The sequence below is a fragment of the Bos taurus genome, chromosome 12 (assembly GCF_002263795.3).
Source record: "Bos taurus isolate L1 Dominette 01449 registration number 42190680 breed Hereford chromosome 12, ARS-UCD2.0, whole genome shotgun sequence".
In the NCBI taxonomy this organism is placed as follows: Eukaryota; Metazoa; Chordata; class Mammalia; order Artiodactyla; family Bovidae; genus Bos; species Bos taurus.
The window spans coordinates 19,356,887-19,377,905 of NC_037339.1; the positions used below are offsets into that span (position 1 = coordinate 19,356,887).

The 21,019-nt window shown below is 43.8% G+C and overlaps 1 long non-coding RNA gene across 1 annotated transcript in view; it reads right to left on the bottom strand.

Moving 5' to 3' along the window:
* The window catches only part of LOC112449041 (uncharacterized), a 40,353-nt gene that overhangs the window by 1,838 nt on the left and 17,496 nt on the right, over positions 1 to 21,019 (bottom strand). Inside the window, exon 3 of the long non-coding RNA XR_003037498.2 lies at positions 10,888 to 11,129. This is a non-coding gene — a long non-coding RNA (uncharacterized lncRNA). The remainder of the gene's footprint in view (positions 1 to 10,887; positions 11,130 to 21,019) is intronic.

The window sequence follows — 21,019 nt, forward strand, 5'->3', positions numbered from 1 at the left end:
GGCAGGGGGATTCTTTACCACCACGCCACCTGGGAAGCCCTATTAGAGAGAGTATCTTCATTAAATCACCATACTTTACCTATGATAAATGATAGCCGCAAAATAACACAATTCTTGTCCCAAACCTGCCTCACTTTTCTTTATGTGAAGCTCTTTCTGTGAAGCACAGTAGACATGTCAAAGTTAGGTGATAATCCTGAAAGATAAATCTGGGCTATTTTTAATACCAGGACTAGCAAAGAGTTGGACATGACTGAGCAACTAAGCACAGCACAGCACAGCCAGTGGTTTAACATGAGTGGAGTCAAATACAACAGAACCTGACGACACCAGCCTTAATCAGTGGCCGTGCTTGAGCCAGTAGCATTTCAACAGTGTAGAGAATTGCAAAGGAATGAAAAATAATCTGTGATTTTGAGGCACTTCATTATGCTGCAGGATTTATTCAAGACAAATATCTGGAAGCAGGGGTGTAAAATAAAAGCATTAAAGATATATACTGCAGCTGATTATAAATGCTATTATTGACATACTCAGGGGGGCTTCCCAGGTGGCTCTAATGGTAAAGAACACGCCTGCCAATGCAGGAGATGTAAGAGATGAGGGTTCGATCCCTGGGTTGGGAAGATCCCCTGGAGGAGGAAATGGAAACCCACTCCATTCTTGCCTGGGAAACCCCACGGAGAGAGGAGCCTGGTGGGCGACAGTCCACAGGGGTGTACAGAGTCAGATAGGATTAAGGCGACTCAGCATGAAAGCACACATACAGGGTGGGAAAACTAAAATATTTTGCTTAAGGAACATTTCTGGAGGTTTGGTCAAAACTTTTTTTTTTTTTTAATTCCAGGAGAAAAGTAATGCTGTTTGGTTTTTGTTGTTGTTGTTGTTCATTTGCTTTTAATATTACTTAACGTTTACTAAAGCTCAATTGTGCTTCCCAGGTGGTGATAGTGGTAAAGAACCTGCCTGCCAATGCAGGAGACGTAAGATACATGGTTCCATCCCTGGGTTGGGAAGATTCCCTGGAGTAGGAAATGGCAACCCACTCCAGTATTCTTGCCTGGAGAATCCCATGGACAGAGGAGCCTGGTGGGCAACAGTCCACGGGGTTGCAAAGAGTCAGACACAATTGAGCGACTAAACAATAATAAATTCTGGAGGATGACTTACGTGCTGGCACTGCAGTTAGAAAATAGGGATTATTATCCCCATGTGTCATGGAAAGTCTTTCTTTATGACTCCTCTGTACATGATCCCCCCTTCCTTTTCTACTTTGTATTATGGAACATTTTCAAACAATACAAAACCGAGAAAATAATGTAATGGATCACTGCCAAGCCTCAACAATTATTTACATGTGGAAATCCTACTTTCCTATATCTAACTGGATTATTTTGAAATTAGTCCCAGATTTCACATCATATTATCCACACATATTTTAGTAGTGTGTCTCTAAAAGATAAGGACTCAGAAAAAATCATAACCGTTGGGATTTTCTCGGTGGTCCAATGGCTAAGACTCCACACTCCCAATGCAAGCGGCCGGGGTTTGATCCCTGGTCGGGGAACTAGACCTCACATGCTGCCGTTAAAGATCCCGCCTACCACAGTGAAGACAGAACTAGGACCTGGTGCGGCCAAATAAACACGTAAATGTTAAAAAAATCATAACCATAATGTCATCATCATACCTTAAAAAGCCTTAATGTTATCAAATATTCAATCAGTGTTCAGATACTCGAAATTTCTCATTATTTTTTAACAGCTTTTTAAAATTAGTATTTTATGGTCCATACATTGCAGTCAGTTTAAATATCCTCTACGGGACAATCTCAGAGACCTCCAGGACAATATTAAACGCTACAACATTCGAATCATAGGGGTTCCAGAAGAAGAAGACAAAAAGAAAGACCATGAGAAAATACTTGAGGAGATAATAGTTGAAAACTTCCCTAAAATGGGGAAGGAAATAATCACCCAAGTCCAAGAAACCCAGAGAGTCCCAAACAGGATAAACCCAAGGAGAAACACCCCAAGACACATATTAATCAAATTAACAAAGATCAAACACAAAGAACAAATATTAAAAGCAGCAAGGGAAAAACAACAAATAACACACAAGGGAATTCCCATAAGGATAACAGCTGATCTTTCAATAGAAACTCTTCAAGCTAGGAGGGAGTGGCAAGACATACTTAAAATGATGAAAGAAAATAACCTACAGCCCAGATTATTGTACCCAGCAAGGATCTCATTTAACTATGAAGGAGAAATCAAAAGCTTTTCAGACAAGCAAAAGCTGAGAGAATTCTGCACCACCAAACCAGCTCTCCAACAAATACTAAAGGATATTCTCTAGACAGGAAACACAAAAATGGTGTATAAACTCGAACCCAAAACAATAAAGTAAATGGCAACGGGAACATACTTATCAGTAATTACCTTAAACGTAAATGGGTTGAATGCCCCAACCAAAAGACAAAGACTGGCTGAATGGATACAAAAACAAGACCCCTACATATGTTGTCTACAAGAGACCCACCTCAAAACAGGGGACACATACAGACTGAAAGTGAAGGGCTGGAAAAAGATTTTCCATGCAAATAGGGACCAAAAGAAAGCAGGAGTCACAATACTCGTATCAGATAAATTAGACTTTAAAACAAAGGCTGTGAAAAGAGACAAAGAAGGTCACTACATAATGATCAAAGGATCAATCCAAGAAGAAGATATAACAATTATAAATATATATGCACCCAACATGGGAGCACCGCAGTATGTAAGACAAATGCTAACAAGTATGAAAGGAGAAATTAACAATAACATAATAAAAGTGGGAGACTTTAATACCCCACTCACACCTATGGATAGATCAACTAAACAGAAAATTAACAAAGAAACACAAACTTTATACGATACAATAGACCAGTTAGACCTAATTGATAGCTATAGGACATTTCATCCCAAAACAATGAATTTCACCTTTTTCTTAAGCGCACATGGAAAAAAAAAAAAAAAACAGCTTACTTGAAAAAAAAAGCATTTCAATGAAATAGCAGTAAATAGAAATTAAAAAAAAAAAAGATCAAAAAAAAAAAATCCTCTACGTCTCTTGTCACTTAAATAAACTGTCCTGCCTTCTTTTCTTCTTTCCTTTTATTTGTTGGGAAAACTGGGATACTTTGCAGTTACCTACATTCTGCATTTTGCTGACTGCATCCCTGTGGCAACATTCAACGTGTTTCCCTAAGCCCTGCATTTCCTGAAAAGTATTGGTTACATCGTGACTAGATCAGGGTCCCTTTCTTTTTCCCCCAAACTTTAAACTGTTTATTTTGTACTGGGGTAGAGCCGATTAATAACGCTGTGGTAGTTTCACAGGAACAGTGAAGAGACTCAGCCATACATACACAGGTATGCTTTCTCCCCTAGAGCCCCCTCCCATTCCCACTGGCACACAACACTGAGCAGAGTTCCCTGTGCTACACAGTAGGTCCTTGCTGGTTACACATTTTAAATATGGCAGTGTGTACATGACCTTCCCAAAGTCCATAACTATCTCAGGGTCCATTTTTTGACAAGGATACTCTATAGCTGGTGCTGTGAACCTCCGACTGCGTCGCATCAGCATCACGTGGTGTCTGCTTGTCTCATCTTTTGTGATACTAGGATTGGCGAGTGAATCCAGGCACTGCCAGCTTGATCCGTCCATTTAAAAGTGCCCCATAAGCTTTTCCCCTGCGAGTTTTTAACAGGCACTGATGATCATTGCTTACATCTGTTATCTCATTGGCGATTAGGGACGTACGGTATTCTAATCCCAGCATTCCTCCTTCATCTACTAGCTGGAAAGCTTCTGAAACAAGAACTTTTCCTCAACAACAATTCAGCTATCCTGAGATATAGTTCATATAGAAAAAACTAGGCAAATGCTCAGCTTTCCCTTTTTAAACCGGCGTTCAGAGTGATGAGTCGGTTCCTTAGCAACCTGTAAAGGTGACCTATGAGGAGGTTTTTTTTTCTCCTGGTATAATTATAAACTCACAAATTTTAATATATTTGATGAATCTCAATCCATTGGAGATGCTCAAATTATTCCATCTTTGAATGCTGAGAGTCTCTTTAACTTCACTGGCTCCTGACCTGAGTCTTTTGGATACAACCCAGTCATCTCTAAGGGCTTCCCCAGTGGCTCAGCAGTAAAGCATCTATCTGCAATGCAGGAGATTCAGGGTTCAATCCCTGGGTTTGGGAAGACCCCCTGGAAAGGGAAATGGCAACGCACTCCAGTATTCTTGCCAGGAGAATCACATAGACGGAGGAGCCTGCCGTGCCACAGGGTCCAAAGAGCCGGGCATGACTGAGAGACTGAAGAACAACAAACTGTCATCTCTGAAAGCCTCCTTGCTTTCTAGAAGGACAAAATGCTCATTTCTTGCCCCAGATCTGGAATCAGTGATGACCCACAGAAGCCCTGCTTCCCTTTAGTGACCACAGTTGAGTGGCCACATGCCAGGTGATGGAGTGTTTCCTGCTCCTGGGATTGCCGTATGAGTGGGTCTTTCCATGGCCAGAGCCAGACAGGCCCCGCTTCTGCTCTCATCTCCTCCTACTGCCCCGGTTCACTTCACTCCTGGCACACCTGCCTCCGCTAAAAAGAACAGAGAACCTCCTGCCGAGGGCCCTTTCTTTGCCTTCGGTGTTTCCCACGCTTGTCACTCACTCTTCCAAACACCGCTGCTCACTCCTCATGTCCATCAGGCCTTTATTCAAATGTCACCTACTCGGTGAGGCCATCTCTGAACACCTCATCCAACATGGGACACGGAACCCCTGCCCTCCCCAGTATTCTCCACATTTCTCCCTGCCTGAGTTTTCTCCCAGGACGTGCTGACTAATTCTATGTAATTTAGTTGATATTTTATCTGCTGTCTGTTTACTCACTAGAATGCATGTTTCAAGAGGGCAGAGACTTTTGTCTGTTTTTTGTAGGTTCGCATTAGTTAACTATTTTATACATCAGTTCAGTTCAGTTCAGTCGCTCAGTCGTGTCCGACTCTTTGCGACCCCATGAATCGCAGCACGCCAGGCCTCCCTGTCCATCACCAACTCCCGGAGTTCACCCAGACTCACGTCCATCAAGTCAGTGATGCCATCCAGCCATCTCATCCTCTGTCGTCCCCTTCTCCTCCTGCCCCCAATCCCTCCCAGCATCAGACTCTTTTCCAATGAGTCAACTCTTCACATGAGGTGGCCAAAGTACTGGAGTTTCAGCTTTAGCATCATTCCTTCCAAAGAAATCCCAGGGCTGATCTCTTTCAGAATGGACTGGTTGGATCTCCTTGCAGTCCAAGGGACTCTCAAGAGTCTTCAATACCACAGTTCAAAAGCATCAATTCTTTGGCGCTCAGCCTTCTTCACAGTCCAACTCTCACATCCATACATGACCACAGGAAAAACCATAGGCTTGACTAGATGGACCTTTGTTGGCAAAGTAATGTCTCTGCTTTTGAATATGCTGTCTAGATTGGACATAACTTTCCTTCGAAGGAGTAAGCATCTTTTAATTTCATGGCTGCAGTCACCATCTGCAGTGATTTTGGAGCCCAGAAAAATAAAGTCTGACACTGTTTCCACTGTTTCCCCATCTATTTCCCATGACGTGATGGGACCAGATGCCATGATCTTCGTTTTCCGAATGTTGAGCTTTTAAGCCAACTTTTTCACTCTCCTCTTTCACTTTCATCAAGGGGCTCTTTAGTTCCTCTTCACTTTCTGCCATAAGGGTGGTGTCATCTGCATATCTGAGGTTATTGATATTTCTCCTGGCAATCTTGATTCCAGCCTGTGTTTCTTCCAGTCCAGCGTTTCTCATGATGTACTCTGCATAGAAGTTAAATAAGCAGGGTGACAATATACAGCCTTGGCGTACTCCTTTTCCTATTTGGAACCCGTCTGTTGTTTCATGTCCAGTTCTAACTGTTGCTTCCTGACCTACATATAGGTTTCTCAAGAGGCAGGTCAGGTAGTCTGGTATTCCCATCTCTTTCAGAATTTTCCACAGTTTATTGTGATCCACACAGTCAAAGGCTTTGGCATAGTCAATAAAGCAGAAATAGATGTTTTTCTAGAACTCTCTCTCTGTCTTTTTCGATGATCCAGCGGATGTTGGCAATTTGATCTCTGGTTCCTCTGCCTTTTCTAAAACCAGCTTGAACATCTGGAAGTTCACGGTTCACGTATTGCTGAAGCCTGGCTTGGAGAATTTTGAGCATTACTTTACTAGCATGTGAGATGAGTGCAATTGTGCAGTAGTTTGAGCATTCTTTGGCATTGCCTTTCTTTGGGATTGGAATTAAAACTGACCTTTTCCAGTCCTGTGGCCACTGCTGAGTTTTCCAAATTTGCTGGCATATTGAGTGCAGCACTTTCACAGCATCATCTTTCAGGATTTGGAATAGCTCAACTGGAATTCCATCACCTCCACTAGCTTTGTTCGTAGTGATGCTTTCTAAGGCCCACTTGACTTCACATTCCAGGATGTCTGGCTCTAGGTTGGTGATCACACTATCGTGATTATCTGGGTCGTGAAGATCATTTTGTACAGTTCTTCTGTGTATTTTTGCCACCTCTTCTTAATATCTTCTGCTTCTGTTAGGTCCATACCATTTCTGTCCTTTATCGAGAAACAGAGTTCTGTTTTGTTCAGAGATGTATCGGTGGCATCTAGAGCAGGGTCTGGCTGTGAGTAGCTGCTTAGTAAATAGTTGTTGAAGAAATGAACTGAGGGGAAATAAGCCTATTGTGACCGACCTAAGCCATCTAGTCTTTCAATTATTGGATGCCTCTGGAAAACATCTGTAGACTCCAAAAATTAGATTTTTGTGGGGAATATAAGCTCACCCTACCCCATTATTTTCCAATCAAATAGCCCTGGAAACAGGACTAATTTAGTCACACACTTGTCAGACTCATGGGCCACTGGAAGGACTGTGGTTTATAAGCTGAGTGAGACAGGTTATACGAAAGACAGGAGTCAAGGATGACTCTCCAGGGTTGTATCATTTTTGGTTTTGTTTGGGGTTTTTTTTTTGGTACAAACCAAAACTTTCAGAGTGGCATTGCCATTTACTAAAATAGGGGAGAAAACCAGAGAAGCAAGCTTTGAGGGACAAATCCTGTTGGTGTTGACAGCCAATAAGATACTGGAGCTGTCAAGTGGGCAATTAGATAGAAGGGTTTCAAGTTCAGAGGAGAGGTCCTGCTTGGATAGATAAATGTGGGAGTCCTCGGTACAGAGACGGTACTTAAAGCCCTGAGACAACACGAAGAGATGAGGCAGATGGGGGATGAAGGTTGAGGAATGATCCTTCGGTGCTTTAAGGTCCAGGAGTGCCCTGGCAGACGGCCAGAAACTGCAGAGAATGTGTGGTCCTGAAAGTGTTCCAGGCTTCTCTAGTGGCTCAGTAGTAAAGAATCTACCTGCCAATGCAGGACGACAGGAGTTTGATCCCTGCTCTGGGAAGATCCCACAAGCTGTGGAGCAACCAAGCTCGTGCACCACATCTATTAAGCCAGTGCTCTAGAGCCCGGGAGCCGCAACTACTGAAGCCCATGCACCCTAGAGCCTGTGCTCTGCAATAAGAGAAGCCACCACAGCGAGAAGCCTGAGAGCGCCACAACCACAGAGCAGCTCCCCGCCTGCCGCAACTAGAGAAAAGCCCGGAGTAGCAATGAAGGCCCAACACAGCCAGAAACAACTAGATAAGTACAATTATAAAGGAAAGAGCTCCAAACATAATGTGGATTTCCTTCAGTACATTAAAAACAGAAAAGAAAGTGTTTCAAGGAGGACAGGGTGAGCAACTGCCTTAAAAGGAAGTAGGATAGGTCCAGTAGGATGTGTGCTCAGTCACGTCAGTCATGGCTGACTCTGCGACTCCATGGACTGTAGCTCGCCAGGCTCCTCTGTCCATGGGATCTCCAGGCAAGAATACTGGAGTGAGTGAAGTCGTTCAGTCGTGTCTGATTCTTTGCGACCCCATAGACTATAGCCTACCAGGCTCCTCTGTCCATGGGATTTTCCAGGCAAGAGTGCTGGAGTGGTTGCCATTTCCTACTCCAGGGGATCTTCCCGACCCAGGGATTGAATCCGTGTCTCCTGCATTGCGGGTGGATTCATTACCACTGAGCCACTGAGAAAGCTCCAAGTAGGATGACCAGTGGATTAAAGAGAGTAACTAGCCATGCCTAGAGGAGAAATCAAAACCACCACACACACACACACACACACACACACACACACCAGTCCCCAGGGAGATTTATCTTGAAGTAAATCATAAACAATAAAGGTTTCTCCAGGTGCAATTTACTGGATGAGGGGCAAACAATATGGCCCCAATATTCCTTGGGCCGGAATGCGGGGCATGCAGCTTTGTGTCTCTGATCTTCAGGGCAACACTCAGGCCATCTCAGCATGGAAACCAGAGCATTCCCTTAGGCAGGGTTAGGGAAGTGTTTTTCATTCCTAGGAAATATCACTCCAGGGCAGCCCCCTCACTTGGGTGTCAAGGGCAAGAAGGGTGGCTTCAGAGCTGACAGGTGCAGGGGAATGGGCTGCCTTAAAGTGGGGGTGTGGCAGTAACTGTGGGGCTGGGGCCCTAGTCATTCTAGGTGGAATCTACCTCATATCCACTTCTCCCCACTTTCTTATTGTCCTTCATGTCAGAACCGTCAGCCTTCCTACCTAGGAGACTTCCCCCTCGCATCTTCATTCGACCCCACTTTTCCCCAACTTTGACTGCCTCAGCTTCTCCTCGGGGCACAAAAAGGTCAATTAAAGTGAATTCATAATAATTGAAAACAATGATCACTTTAATACAGGTTAGGGTGAGGGTGAAAGTTGCTCAGTTGTGTCCGACTCTTTGCGACCCCATGGACTATACAGTCCATGGAATTCTTTAGGCCAGAATACTGGAGTGGGTAGCCTATCCCTCTCCAGGGGATCTTGCCAACCCAGGAATCAAACCAGGATCTCCTGAATTGCAGGCAGATTGTTTACCAACTGAGCAATAAGGGAAAGATTGAGACAAATCTCTCCTTTAGTGGAACACCTCCAGTTCCCCACCTGGCCTGTTTTCTTGGGCCTAAGTGCCTGTAGGCTCCAGAAATAAAGAGGTGGGCAAGGGGACCATTCGGTTCAGTTTTGTTCAGTCGCTCAGATGTGTCTGACTCTTTGAGATCCCATGGACTGCAGCAGGCCAGGCCTCCCTGTCCATCACCAACTCCCTGAGTTTACTTAAACTCATGTCCATTGAGTCGGTAACACCATCCAACCATCTCATTCTCTGTCGTCCCCTTCTTCTCCCACCTTCAATCTTTCCCAGCATCAGGGTCTTTACCAATGAGTCAGTTCTTCACATCACGTGGCCAAAGTATTGGAATTTCAGCTTCAGCATCAGTCCTTCCAATGAATATTCAGGACTGATTTCCTTTAGGATGGACTGGTTGGATCTTCTTGCAGTCCAAGGGACTCTCAAGAGTCTTTTCCAACACCACAGTTCAAAAGCATCAATTCTTTAGCGCTCAGCTTTCTTTATAGTCCAACTCTCACATCCATACATGACTACTGGAAAAACCATAGCTTTGACTAGACAGACCTTTGTTGGCAAAGTAATGTCTCTGCTTTCAAGCCTAATGAAGTTTCATGTCAAATAAAGGACAGCCTGTCCCTTCACCAGAGCTATCTCCTTGAGCCTCTTACCATCAAAAATGTGCACCGCCCTCTTACGTCACCACTAGCCAATTAGAACAAAGCCACACACCCTGCAGCCCTCACCCCAAAATCTGCTGATAAAAACCTTTCCCCGAAAACCATCAGGGAGTTCAAGGTTTTTGAGCATGAGCCACTTGTTCTCCTTGCTTAGCCCTGCAATAAACCTTTCTCCAAACTCTCATAATTCAGTCTGTTTGACCTCACTGTATCCTGGGCACATGAACTTTGTTTGGTAACAAGTTCATCCATAAAATACAATGTTTTCCAGCCACAAATTCCTTTAGACAAATCTACCTGAATGGATTTGGACCTGTCCCCTAGGCATTTGAGGTGAAAAACAGAGTATTCATTATGTTACCACTTCAATCCTAAAGGAAATCAGCCCTGAATATTCATTGAAAGGACTGATGCTGAAGCTGAAGCTCCAATACTTTGGTCACCTGATGGGAAGAGCCTACTCGTTGGAAAAGACCCTGATGCTGGAAGGATGGAGAAGGAGACGACAGAGGATGAGATGGTTGGATGGCATCACTGACTCGACGGGCAGGAGTTTGAGCAAGCTCCAGGAGGTGGTGGAGGACAGGGAAGCCTTGCCTGGTGGCAAGGGACACGTCTGAGCAACTGAACAACAACAGGAAAAAAAAGAAAGAAAAAGAAGGGCACAGAACGTTTCTGAATCTGTGACAGATTGGTACAGAGAGAGAAAAGAAACATGCATTTCCCTACATACCTTATTGTTGTTTTGCAGTTATTGGAATGTACATGAATCATCTATTCAAAAATTAATTAAAAAAAAAAAAACTAAAGAAAGCACTTAGAAAATCAATGCTATCCAATTGATTGATTGATCTTGGCCTTCCCGGGAGGACTTGCAGATGAGAATCGAAGGTAGGAAGGCTTTCAGAGGGATACATTGATCTAGGGAAGGTTTTAAAGCCAGGGGCGGGCTTGGGAGAAAGAGACTGGAAAAAGTGTCAATAGACACCTAGAGACAATCGCGCTTGAAAGAATTTGTGAAGTACTTAAGTTCCCTGACACTTAGGAATTACATCCTAGCTGTGACACCATTATGGAAGTGAGAATGTGCTGGTTTAGAATGCCCAGGGCACTTACCTCCAGTTCTGGAGGCGGTCCAAGGAGTCTCCGCTGCAGTCTTGGAGGGCTGTGGCATCACCATGCAAATCTTCAACAAAGGTTGCCTGTCTTCTTGAGAGGGCTGGGGAGATGGCACAGGGGATCAGAGCCCAGCAAAGTGAGGGGCTGGAGGCTTTGGGTCCCCACCTCTGCAACATCTCGTTTCCAATTCTTGCCTTCTTGGTGAGGAGCAGGAAACAGAGAGGAGCTTGCTCCCTTCTCTGCGAAATGAATAAACCACAGTGTCAGGTCTGCCTGAATTTGGGATTTAATCCTAATAAAATCTTACTCTGGAAAGCAACCTCTCTCAGTTGCTACTTTCTGGTAGTTCATTCTAGAATTGCTTTAATCGTGTTAAAACCAAAATGGCCATGAGCTTTGAATGGAGAAAGATCAAGAGAAAAGGCGGGAAAGGTACTAGCTGAAGCCAAATCACTGGTGGCTCATGGCTTGTTCTTCACTTTACCCCTCCTATCAACAGCGTTTCTAGGGACCTGGAGTTACTGAGTAGGAAAGACCCAGGTTAGCATCTCATCTCCACCATTATTTAGTTCAACGGCCCTGGGCAAATTGAACCGGTGTCTTCCTTGGTAACAGGAAACACTAACGGCTACTTCAGTGCTATAGTTAGGGTCAGATGAGAGCCTTTGTGGAACTTAGCCATTTTTGTGCAATTATCATGTGATAGGAAGAGGGCTAAAGCAGTCTTGTGCTCTAGTGTAAGAGATAGATGAGAGGATCCTTGAAGAAAGAGAACCAGGAATGGCTTTCTTGACATAAAGCCATTTTGGGATCTAAGCCTGGCCACAAAGCTTGCCCTTGAACAGGTCTCAGTAATTAATCATCTTAGGAGAGGGGAGGTACAAAGAAGGGAGAAGCAGTCAAGAAACAATCGGGCAGCCCTGGGGCAGTGTCCTGTTCCTCAAGGAATATGCATAACAATATACCTTTAAATTCTGCCGGATTTAAGGCCCCCCACCCAGATGGACTGAACTGAACCCAGATGGAGGACAGAATGATGATGTTGACCCTTTGGACTTCAATCAACTCACGCGTAGACTCTGTCAACCTTTTTGCTCCAATTCTGTGCTGAATTCTTCTTTGCTCAATCCGCATGACGAATATGCATGTGTCTGCCTGCCTGCTTAGTCACTCAGTCATGTCCTACTCTTTGCAATTCCATGGACACAAAGGCTCCTCTGTCCATGGGATTCTCCAGGCAAGAATACTGGAGTGGGTTGCCATTTCCTTCTCCAGGGGCTCTTCCTAACCCATGGATCGAACCCAGGTCTCCTGCATTGGCAGGCGGATTCCTTACCATCTGAGCCACCAGGTGAAGTCCTTTGCTCAAGCCCACTTATGAATATGCATATACCCTTAGTTTAAAACCTCCTCAGTGTTGCTGTTGGGGAGACATTGCTTTGGGAAAGGGTTCTTATTTGCTAAGTCACTTCAGTCATGTCTGACTCTTTGCAGCCTTACGGGGTGGAGCCTGCCAGGCTCTGTCCAGGGATTCTCCAGGCAAGAATACTAGAGCGGGTTGCCATTTCTAATTCCAGGGGATCTTCCCGACCCAGGGATCAAACCCAAATCTCTTCTGTCTCCTGCATTGGCAGGCAGGTTCTTTACCACTAGTACCACCGGGAAGCCTTATTTGCTGCAGGTAACCATAAGTCCTTCCTTCTCCCACTCTTTGGCTTGGTTGTGTCTATCGGCTCAATATCCATCAAGAGGTAAACCCAACTTTCTGGTAACAAAAGGGCTTCAGAGACAATCTGAGAAGGAAGTGCTAAACTGTGGGTTGATTGGGGGGAAAAGGGTGCAGATTTGCAGAGGATTAAAAAAATATACATTAATAGCAGTTGAAGCAGATTCGCCCTCACCCCTGGAACTCTCCACCGCGTTGCTCCAGTTAAACTTCTCAGTGTCTGTCAGTGCTTTGCTTGTATGCTACAGTCAGTCCCCCTCTTCTAGAACACAGTCTACTATACCGTCTCTGCCATGTTCCCTGCTGGGTCTCTTGCACCGAGAATTCTCCTCTTCCTTTCTTCTTTTTATTTTTTTCAGGAGGGAGGGGTGGGTATCTTGATTGTATTTTAAGATTATGATCAATTCATAAAATGTTTGAGACTTTTAGCTTTTTTCTCTGTGAAATAGTCATCCCTGGGTATCCTCAGAAGACTCTTTCAGTAACATTCCAGTAACTGGTTCCAGTAACTGCAGGCCAGTAACATCACTGGCTACTTGGCAATAACTCTGTATTAAAGGGTAGATAGGACCCAGATCTCCTGAGCCCACTGCTTTTTCAAAGGTTAGATTGAAATCACTCTTTTACTCTCTTCTGTGAGTATTGACTGGTTTAGATTTTCTTCTTTTTTTGGATCAATTTTGGTAACTTATATTTTACTAGGAAGTCATGAATTTCCTCTACATTTTCAAATATATTACCGGAGTGTTGTACAGATTTTCCCACATTTCTGTGTATCTCTTCCATCAATTCTGACTCCTAACTTAGTAGATGGAAGAGCAGGCAGCAAAATATGATTGAGGAAAAAGGGTCAAAAGGATTAGGGTTGAACCAAGACAGCTGAGTATTAAGCCAGGCACTGCAGATACAAAGATATGCCAAGCCTCATGGGGCTTCATATTCTGTCGCTTTTTGGGTATCTCCCCCCCTGCAAAAGGGACACTTTTCAAAGTAAAGTGAGTTTCCAATAATCTAAACTGAAAACTAATGAGGAGAAAAATAAAGATGGTGATTCAAATAGATGTAACCCAATAAGCTAAGTCTTATATCATCGATTTCACCATCATCATTATTTGAACTTAGTGTTCAGGAGAATAAGTCCTCACTCAAATCATTAAAGCCTCTGCCTCCCAGTCTTGGGTTCTTTTGCAATCTGTCCAAATTATATCCACTAATCCCTGATTTTTTTCTCCTTGGCAGCAGTTGGCATAACTGAGTTTCCTATTGTTTCTGTTTTGGGTTGCCTCTGCTTCTTTGTGTTCCTTCCTGCTCCCTTCCTATACTGTGGGGAGTTTCCTCATGCTTGGAAAGTCTCTCTCTGGAGTTTATATATCAAATTTGGTATATACCAAATAATAATAGATAAATATTGGTGTATACCAATAATACATATATACCAAATAATAGGGAATTCCAGATGGCTCAGTGGTAAACAATCTGCCTGCCATGCAGGAGACTAGGATTCGATCCCTGGGTGGCAAAGATCCCCTTGGAGGTAGGCATGGCAATCCAGTCCAGTATTCCTGCCTGGAGAATCCCACAGACAGAGGAGGCTGACAGGCTACAGTCCATGGGGCAGTAAAAAGTCAGACACAACTGAATCGACTGAGCTCACACATATGCACCAAATAATAGACAGATGATTTGGGATATATACCAATATATACAATATACCAAAAAATAGATATATTGTTTGGTATATACCAAATAATATATATATGTTGTTTGGAATATACCAAAATTTATATATATATATATATATATATCAAATTTCATATATATTAAATTTGGTATGTATCAAATAATAATAGAAATACATAGAAGGCATAAAACAATACAGAAATACATAGAAGGCATAAAATAATAGAAATATAAAACAATTTAGAGGAAGGAGAGATTGAATCAGAAGAAGAAAAAATTGTTACCCAAATAAGACTTGAGAAATGCATAGGGAAAGATTGAGAAATGCTCAGAAAGACTGAGGGTAGGAGGAGAAGGGGGCAACAGAGGATGAGATGGTTGGATGGCATCACTGACTCAATGGACATGAGCTTGAGCAAACTCCGGGAGATGGTGAAGGACCAGGAAGCCTGGTGTGCTGCAGTCCATGGGGTTGCAAAGACAGGACTTAGCCTAACCTGCATCATACCAGACTGTGTGTTTACTGAGGGAAGGAATCTGTTATGTTATCAGATCCTACAGCCCTGGTCTGCCGAGACAAGGCATTCAATTAACACCTGCAGAACCAACTGATACACAGTTTTACACTTAGGCGGGCCTTATTTTTAATTTTTAAATTTTGGAACTGTTTCGATTTACAGAAATATCTAAAAATAGTACAAAGAGCTCCCACATGACCTGTGCTTAGTGTTCCTGACTATTCACATCTAACATTAATATGGCATTTTATCACAACTAATGAACCAATACTGATTCATTATCATTAACTAAAGTCCATACGGCATTCCAATTTTCCTTTGTTTTTACCTTATGTCCTTTCTTCTATTCCAAGATCTGACATTACACGTAGTTGCCACATTTCTCTGGGCTTCTTTTGGCTGTGACAGTTTCCCATACTTTCTTTGACCTGAATGACCTTGACTGTTAAGCAGTGCTGGTCAGCTCTTGTGTAGGATGTCCCTCAATTGTGATTCATCGAATTTTTTTTTTTTTTTCTGATTAGACAGGAGTTATGGGTTTTGGGGAAGAAGACTGAGAGATCAAGTGTCCTTCTCATCACGCCATACCAAGCATACAGACTCTCAATGGGATTTATCCCCGTTGATGTTGACCTTGATCACCTGGTGAAGGCAGTGTTTGCCAGGTTTCTCCATTCTAAAGGTGCTCATCCCCCCAGCCCCTACCCTTCTCACACTGCACCCTTTGGAAGAAAGTCAGAGTTGAGCACACTTTGAAGGAGTGGGAGTTAAGCTCCACCTCCTGGAGGGCTGAGTATCTACTTAATTTTGGGGGAATTCTCCGCATGGGAGATGTGTCTCTCCACTCCCGTGTCTATTTACTCAATCACATATTTACATCAGTACAGACTCCTGGATATTTATTTTATACTTTGGGTTATAATCCAGTGCCACTTTATTTTGTTGCTCAAATGCTCCAACTTTGGCCATTAGTGAGTGAAGTCGCTCAGTCCTGTCTGACTCTTTGCAACCCCATGGACTGTAGCCTGCTAGGCTCCTCCATCCATGGGATTTTCCAGGCAAGAATACTGGAGTGGGTTGCCATTTCCTTTTCCAGAGGATCTTCCCAACCCAGGGATCGAACCCGGGTCTCCGGCATTGTAGGCAGATGCTTTTCCCGTCTGAGCCTCCAGGGAAGTCTACTTTTTAAGAAAGGATCTATTTATTTATTTGGCCACACGGGGTCTTAGTTGTGACACGCAGACTTAGTAGTTGTGGTGGTCCATACGCTGAGTCGCCTGCAGCACGTGGGATCTTAGTTCCCTGATAAGGGATTCAACCTGTGTCCCTGCATTAAAAGACAGATGTTTAGCCACTGGACCGCCTGGGAAGTCCCTAGAGGCTCTTTCATTTGACTCCTTTGTCCCTTTCACATACCCACACCATCATGCAGTTTGTTTTATTTTGTTGTGTGTGTGTGTGTGTTGTTTTCTTTTTAATCTTTCGGCAATGCCACATGGCCTGCGGGATCTCAGTTCTCTGGCCAGGGACTGAACATGGGCCCCCTGTGTTGCAAGCCCAAAGTCTTAACCACTGGACCACCAGTGAAGTCCCAGGTTTGTTTTGACACTTTACTTTCCAGCCCTACAACATGCTCCAGGTTCACCTTGTATAGCTCTTGCTTGAGTCCAAGAATCAGCCATTTCTCTGAGGAGCCCTACTTCTTATTGAAGAATGCTACATACATACTATAGACCAAGACCTAGGCACTCGATATGCTCACCATCACTGGACTGTTGTGGCTCCCAGGCCTCCTCAGCTGGCAGCAAGAAACATATGGGAAGATTCTTTTAATCTTACAAAGCACATTAAAAAAAAAAAGAAACTGGAGCAATTTAGGCTTCCCTGGCCATTCAGTCTCAGGCTCTTTTGCTGACTTTCCTTGCCAGTTCCTTTGTGGCAGTCCAAATCGGTCTGTCCTGCCTCCCCTTTTTGCCTACCCCTGCTCTTCTCTCTGCTGCAGTGAGCTGACCCCTGAAGGCTGCATTTCCTTGGCTCCTAGCTCAGCCAGCTTCTGCCTGCTGCAAGTGGAGGGCAGCACCTCTGGCAGCAAAGGTACATCCTCTAGGGCCCCAGCTCCTGCTGGACAGGCCCATTGTGATGCTCTGTCTTCTAGACCCCGCTGCCATCATCTCAGTACTTTGTGTCTCCTGCCCAGAGGTGTCAATGTCTTCAGACTGCAGTCTCTCTGTTGCCCTCTCCTCGACCCCTGTGGGCTTCTCAGCTTCTTCTATCATGCATGAAACCATTTCTCTGAATAAATTTTTTCTGTTTAAAAAACACAGTAGTGGGACGTCTCTGGCAGTCCAGTGGTTAAGACTTCCACTGCAGGGGGCACGGATTCTATCCCTGTTTGGGGAACTAAGATCCCACATGCCCTGTGGTGCCATCAAAATAAATAAATATGCATTAGAATAGAATACACGGTGCTTTCTACTTAACCTATTTGGACCCTGAGACAGATACACATGTAATTTTTTTTTGTAAAGTGGCCCCAAGGAGGGGGCTTCCCTTTGCTGGTGGTCCAGTGGTTAAGAATCTGTCTTGCGATGCAGGGGACACTGGTTCAATCTCTGGTCCAGGAAAATTCCACATGCCATGGGCGCAACTAAGCCCATGCCTCACAAGTACTGAAGCCGGCGTGCCCTCGATCCTGTGTTCCATGGCAAAAGAAGCCATCGCAATGAGAAGCCCAAGCGCCTCACCTAGAGAGTAGCCGCCATCTGCTGCAACTAGAGAAAGCCAGGGCACAGCAGGAAAGACCCAGCACAGCCAAAGATAAAAATAAATATATATATATATAAATAAATTCTTAAAAAAATAAAGTGGCCCCAAGGAATGAGAGTGGGGTTTGGGAGAGAGTGGCTGTCAAGCCAGTCACTGCTGTAGACAACTGGGAGTTGGCCCCGCTGGGGAGGCCGACTTGCTAGGGAGAATGGACCTCAGAACTGTCAGGCTGCCTCCAGAGGCTCCAAGTTTGCCTAAAGATGGGTAACTCCTTGTACCTCCAAGTTTTCACACAGATCTGGTTGGCTCAGTGGGTACCCACAGGCATGCCATGGGTGGTGGCAGTCCTCACCTCCATCCCCATAGAAATCCAAAGATTCAACTGGCAGCCGAGGGGAGGGGCTGTTGGGACCTATGTGCCTGACTGTTTGCCGCAGAAATGACTGAATTTTATAAGAAAGGATGGGCCACGAGGATTTGAGGCAGGCACAGAGGTCTCTAATAGATTTTTCGCAGGTTCTGTTCCTCATGCTCTGCTCAAGGCCTTCTTTTCCTCTCATTCTTCACCCTTCTTGAGCAATCTCACACAAACTATCTACACTGATGTAGATGGATCTGAGTTTGATTTGTGCTTTAACAATAACTATTAGAACCACTGACTTACTTTACTTTTGCTGCTGCAAAATTCCCTTTGCAGACAAGAAGGATACTCTGAGATACTTCGCCTATCTAATTACAAAAGCTTTCTGTTGAACTTACACTGGAACTAAATCAGTAAGGACTACTCAGCAGATATTCATGACGAAGCTGGTAAACAAATTCAACCTTCTAGAGAAACCATGGTGTTGATAATTTTAAGTGAAGCACATTCTTTACCACAAATATCTTAACAAATGCAGTAAATATGCATGGTTTCAAGATTACAAGCCAACAGTCCTTAGAGGAGAATTGTTAAAATTAAACTCTGACTATGACATGAATGTTATATTAAATAACCAGAAATATTAAATAATTACATCATGGTCAGCTACAGAATGAAGAGTCCCCTGGACAGCAAGGAGATCAAACCAGCCAATCCTAAAGGAAATCAACCCTGAATATTCACTGGGAGGACTGATGCTGAAGATGAAGCTCCAATACTTTGACCACCTGACGCAAAGAACCGACTCATTGGAAAAGACCCTGATGCTGGGAAAGATTGAAAACAAGAGGGGGAAGGGGGTGACAGAGGATGAGATGGTTGGATGCCATCACTGACTCAACGATCATGAGTTTGAACAAACTCTGGGGTACAGGGAAACCTGGTGTCCTGCAGTTCATGGGGTGGCAGAGAGTCAGACATGAGACTGAGTGAATGAACACCACCACCACAATGTATAAATTCTGTGACATCAACAACCAAAAGGCGGTGGGATGAAGATGGAAAGCAGCAGAGTTTTTTTAAATGTTGTTGGAGTTAAACTGGCATAAATTCAAATTAAAGTGTTATAACTTCAGGATGTCAAATGTAATCGCCATGGCAACTATAAAGCAAATAGCTGAAAAATATACACAAATGAAATGAGAAAGGAGTTTAAATGTTTCCGTTTAAGAAACAACTAAATACCAAAGAAAACAGCAATGCAGAAAATGAGGGGCATATAAGGCATAGAGAAGATAAATAGTGAAAGTAAAGAAGACTGAAGAAAGTCCGCTTTTCCACAGCCCTCGCCTTGTAGCCACCTCACTTGTGTGTGCACCTGACTAGACCCTGGGCACTGAGTTTCTCACAAAAAGAAATTACAGTGTGTCCAAGGGCAGATAAGGAAGGTTGGGGTGAGCCCTCTGATACAACTCCAGTTCTCAGCATAGAGTGTGACACACAGGTGACTGCAAAATAGTTTGCATCAATGCTTCTTTCTTAACATTTACTTGTAAAACTTGGAAGCCATGACTCCCCTGGTGGTCCAGTGGTTGGGACTTCGCCTTCTGAGGCAGGGGGTGCAGGTTTGATCCCTGGTCTGGAACTAAGATCACACATGGGCCCAAAAACCAAAACATAAGACAGAAGCAATATTGTAACAAATTCAAGTGAAGCATTAGTCACTCAGTCCTGTCCAACTCTTTGAGACCCCATGGACTGTAGTCTGCCAGGCTCCTCTGTCTATCAGATTCTCCAGGCAAGAATACTGGAGTGGGTTGCCATGTCCTTCTCCAGAGGATCTTCCCAGCCCAGCAACTGAACCCAGGTCTCCCACACTGCAGGCAGGTTCTTTACCATTTGAGCTACCTGGGAAGCCCTAACAAATTCAATAAAGGCTTAAAAAACATGGCAGCCATGCACATTTACAGCGCCCATTCAGCCTCTGATGACAAGAACCGACAGCTTAAGTTTCCTGCCCTTTCTTTGCACCTTATATTCCTCTTAGCCTAATTTCTTTGGTTTTGATCCTACTTTTTTTTTTTTTATGAAATCTGACATGAAGTCTTCTAATATTCAACATTAAAGTTTAAGTTTAGGGAACCTCCCTGGCAGTCCAGTGGTTAAGACTCCACGTTCCCAATGCAGGTGAGCCCAAGACTTAAAATAAATTAGTTTAAGTTATAATGTACTACATAGGTAATTTTCTATTTGGTTTGAAGTATTAAAAACTGACTTACTTTAAAAAAATTTTTATCAGGGAAATTTCAAACATATCCAAATATTTTCTAAATTTTAAAGGGAGAGAGAATAAAGCAGTGAATTCCCCTAAACATCTATTATCTAGCTTCAACAATTATTAATTCACAGCTAGTCTTCAACTATACCTTCACCAACTTCTCTCTACCACCAGATTATTTTTAAGTCAATCCAAGATGATATGTCATTTTATCCATAAATATTTCAGTGTGTCTGCTATGGTGCTAGGGGTAAAGAACTCACCTGCCAATGCAGGAAACCTAAAAGATGTGGATTCAATCCCTGGGGCAGGAAGATCCCCTGGAGAAGGGCATGGTAACCCACTCCAGTACCGCCTGGAGAATCCCATGGAGGGAGAAATTCCAAGGGCTACAGTCCATAGGGTCACAAAGAGTCAGATACGACTGCAGCAACTTAACACACACACACACACACACGTTTGCTTGTATCCATTTATAACAAGCTACCCCAAAACATAGTCGCTTACAACAACAATTTATTTGCTCTTACTTTTGCAATTTAGGCTGAGCTCAGCTGTGTGATTCTTCTGTTTCCCCCAAGTGATTCATACAGCCAAGGGCATCAAGTAGCTTGAGTGTGGTGGGCAGGTCTAACCTAAGATGCCTCACTGTCAGGGGACTTGGTGCTGGCTGTCAGCTGGGATTCTCTCTCCATGTAACCGCTTACCTTTCAAAACTTTGGCTTCCTTCTGTGGCAATGGCAGCATTTTAAGAGGGTGTAAGGTGGGGGAGGTTTCCAGGTGCCGCTACTGCTAAAGAA